Below are 4,495 nucleotides of genomic sequence, written 5' to 3' on the forward strand. Positions count from 1 at the left end.
GTACATATGTCTGTCCTTCAACATGGAAAATAGTTTGAGGTGCAATAGTGTCCATCTGTCAGGTAACATGTTGTTTTTGTTAGCTAGCTAGCTTTGTTCAGTTCAGGGGAAGATGCGAGTGCCAAATTATGTAGATGTAACCGGTGTAGAATGTCTCTGCGTTGTGTTTTGATTGGCATACATATGACCAAAGGATCAAGGTTGATGTTGATCTTTTATTCTCTGATAATGACAGGAAATTGTATATTGTGATATGTACACTACCGTTCAAAAGTTTGGGGTCACTTAGAAATGTCCTTGTTATTGAGAGAAAAGCAAAACAAATTGTCCATTAAAATAACATCAAATTGATCATAAACACAGTGTAGACATTGTTAATGTTGTAAATGACTATTGTAACTGGAAACAGCTGATTTTTTATGGAATATCTACATAGGCGTACAGAGAAACTGAAGATCTCGTACAACACTGTGTACTACTCCCTTCACAGGACAGCGAAACACTGGCTCTAACCAGAATAGAAAGAGGAGTGGGAGGCCCCGGTGCACAACTGAGCAAGAGGACAAGTACATTAGAGTGTCTAGTTTGAGAAACAGACGCCTCACAAGTCCTCAACTGGCAGCTTCGTTAAATAGTACCCGCAAAACACCAGTTTCAACGTCAACAGTGAAGAGGTCACTCCGGGATGCTGGCCTTCTAGGCAGAGTTCTGTCCAGTGTCTGTGTTCTTTTCCCCAACTTAATCTTTTCTTTTTATTGGCCAGTTTAAGATATGGCTTTTGCTTTTCAACTCAGCTGTGCTAACATAATGGCAAAAGGGTTTTCTAATGATCAATTAGCCTTTTAAAATGATACATTTTAAATTAGCTAACACAACGTCCTATTGGAACACAGGAGTGATGGTTGCTGATAAATGGGCCTCTGTATGCCTACGTAGATATTCCATTCAAAATCAACCATTTCCAGCTACAATAGTCATTTACAACATTAACAATGTTTACACTGTATTTCTGATAAATTTTATGTTATTTTAATGGACAATTTTTTTTGCTTTTCTTTCAATAACAAGGACATTTCTAAGTGACCCCAAACTTTTGAACGGTAGTATATATCACAATATCACAATATATCGGTGGAAGACCATTATAATACACTGTCAGTGAACATATAAACTCATTAGAAGTGTTTTAACATATACAATTGATAATGATTTCCATGGGACAGTTTTACAGTAACCTAACTCTTCCGAATACAGTTGAAGTCAGAAGTTTACATACACCTTAGCCAAATACATTTAAACTCATTTTTTTCTGACATTTAATCCCAGTAAAACTGCCCTGTTTTAGGTCAGTTAGGATCACCACTTTATTTTAAGAATGTGAAATGTCAGAATAATAGTGGAGAGAATGGTTTATCTCAGCTTTTATTTCTTTCATCACATTCCCAGTTGGACAGAAGTTCACATACACTCAATTAGTATTTGGTAGAATTGCCTTTAAATTGTTTAACTTGGGACAAACGTTTCGGGTAGCCTTCCACAAGCTTCCCACAATAAGTTGGATGAATTTTGTCCCATTCCTCCTGACAGAGTTGGTGTAACTGAGTCAGGTTTGTAGGCCTTGCTCACACACGCTTTTTCAGTTCTGCCCACTATTTTTTTATGGTATTGAGGTCAGGGCTTTGTGATGGCCACTCCAATACCTTGACTTTGTTGTCCTTAAGCCATTTTGCCACAACTTTGGAAGTATGCTTGGGGTCATTGTCCATTTGGAAGACCCATTTACAACCAAGCTTTAACTTCCTGACTGATGTTGCTTCAACATATTCACATAATTTTCCTTCCTCATGTTGCCATCTATTTTGGGAAGTGCACCAGTCCCTCCTGCAGCAAAGCACCCCCACAACATGATGCTGCCACCCCTGTGCTTCACGGTTGGGAGGGTGTTCTTCGGGTTGCAAGCCTCCCCCTTTTTCCTCCAAACATAACGATGGTCATTATGGCCAAACAGTTCTATTTTTGTTTCATCAGACCAGAGGACATTTCTCCAAAAAGTACAATCTTTGTCCCCATGTGCAGTTGCAAACCGTAGTCTGGCTTTTTTTATGGTGGTTTTGGAGCAAGCTTCGTCCTTGCTGAGCGGCCTTTCAGGTTATGTCGATATAGGACTTGTTTTATTGTGGATATAGATACTTTTGTACCTGTTTCCTCCAGGATCTTCACAAGGTCCATTGCTGTTGTTCTGGGATTGATTTGCACTTTTCGCACCAAAGTACGTTCATCTCTAGGACAGAAAGCGTCTCCTTCCTGAGCAGTATGACGGCTGCGTGGTCCCATGGTGCTTATACTTGCATACTGTTGTTTGTACAGATGAACGTGGTACCTTCAGGCGTTTGGAAATTGCTCCCAAGGATGAACCAGACTTGTGGAGGTCTACATTTTTGGGGGGGCTGATTTCTTTTGATTTTCCCATGATGTCAAGCAAAGAGGCACTGAGTTTGAAGGTAGGCCTTGAAATACATCCACAGGTACACCTCCAATTGACTCAAATGATGTTAATTAGCCCATCAGAAGCTTTTAAAGCAACAACATAATTTTCTAGAATTTTCCAAGCTGTTTAAAGGCATGTCAACTTAGTGCATGTAAACTTTTCACCCACTGGAATTGTGATACAGTGAATTATAAGTGAAATAATCTGTCTGTAAACAATTGTTGGAAAAATGACTTGTGTCATGCACAATGTAGATGTCCTAACCGACTTTGTAACATTATAGTTTGTTAACAAGACATTTGTGGAGTGGTTGAAAAATGAGTTTTAATGACTCGTTTTTTTGAATGACCTAAGTGTATGTAAACCTCCGACTTCAACTGTAGATACAGTAGACAGGGAAGAGGTAAGGGGGCCAGGGGATGTTGAGGGGGAATGCAGAAGTAAAAGGAAGTGTGAGACATTAAAAATACCCTTACAACGACACATGGAATGTACACTAATATCAGACATGGGAACTTTTCAGATTTTGTGTAATTATATAAGATGAAATGTAACACTCATCACATGGACATGGCCAAATATGCACAGCTTACCCCAGGGCAATACCCACACAACATATTGAGGCACTATGCACGCACAAAATATGACATCTGTCTTCAATGAAGCTACTTCAAACTAGGCAAAGCTGAACCTGTCCATTAACAGTGACTGGGATGGAATCGGGAAAGGCAGTGCACGTCAAGGATTTCAATGGTTTTGATGGATGGAAAAGCATGGATACCCTGGTTCCTTTCCTGAGGTTTTGATGCAGTTTTAGGAAGTTATTTGACTTTTAAGCGTGTATAATTATTTCGCAACAGCTTTTTATTTTACTAGACTATCACAGGGTAAGCACTGCCTGCCCGACACGGAGTCTCGCTGAGGTCTTTAAGTGAAAACTCATCTGAAACATATTAAAAGGTTGCTCTGATAGGAGTGCTGAGTGGTACAGAACTGGAGCCACGCAAGCAAAGACATCACACAGAGACAGACACCCTAAAACCATAGGACTAAGACAGCTAACAAGGAAGTAAAGGCATGAGTATACAGAATTCAAAACATCACGAAGGGAAATCCTAACTTAATTAAATTGAAAACACTCCTTCCTAAATTGATTTGTTACACTAATCACATTCCATGATATGCAGAATAGATCTGATAACATTCACAATGCCTATGCAATACACAAACCTTATCTGGTATCCATTATCTAACAAATACAGTACATTATATGACTAATGGCGACAGGGTAGAATGGGATGGGATGGGAGAGGGTGATGGGGTGAGACAATTACTATTCATTTCTTTTACATGTTTGATTCTTACATAGAACAGATAGGTGCAGTGAAATGTGTTGTTTTCCCATGATGAAAAAGAAGGGGATAGCCTAGTAAAGAACAGCCCCTTGAGACGCCTCCATCCTCATCTAAATCTAGCAGAGCAGCTGTGCACAGCAGCCAGTTGTAAACACACATATGTGCACACACACACATCAATGCATACACGTGCACTCACACGGACACACGCAGACATGTACATACACACATCAATGCATACACGTGCACTCACACGGACACACGCAGACATGTACATACACACATCAATGCATACACGTGCACTCACACGGACACACGCAGACATGTACATACGCACGTGAACTCTCTCTCTCTCTCACCCTCTCTCAGTTGTCCTGGCAACCCCTCCCGTGGAGTGTTGAGATATTATTAGCTTTCAGTGGTGATGGTTCTGTGTGAGAGTGGGTTGTTTTTAACCGAATACAAAAGGCTTCAAGGGAATATCGCTTTCCTTCCCTGATGATTGTATTAAGCTTTTCACACATTTTTCATGGTGATTTTTTTTTACCAATAAACCAGTCAGCACATGACATGCAATTTTCACCCACCCAAATTACTGTAATAATTTCACACCACTCAACACTGAGTAAAAGAACAGAGACAGTTGGACTCA

Source organism: Oncorhynchus tshawytscha, linkage group LG01, assembly GCF_018296145.1.
Source record: "Oncorhynchus tshawytscha isolate Ot180627B linkage group LG01, Otsh_v2.0, whole genome shotgun sequence".
NCBI classification, from domain to species: Eukaryota; Metazoa; Chordata; class Actinopteri; order Salmoniformes; family Salmonidae; genus Oncorhynchus; species Oncorhynchus tshawytscha.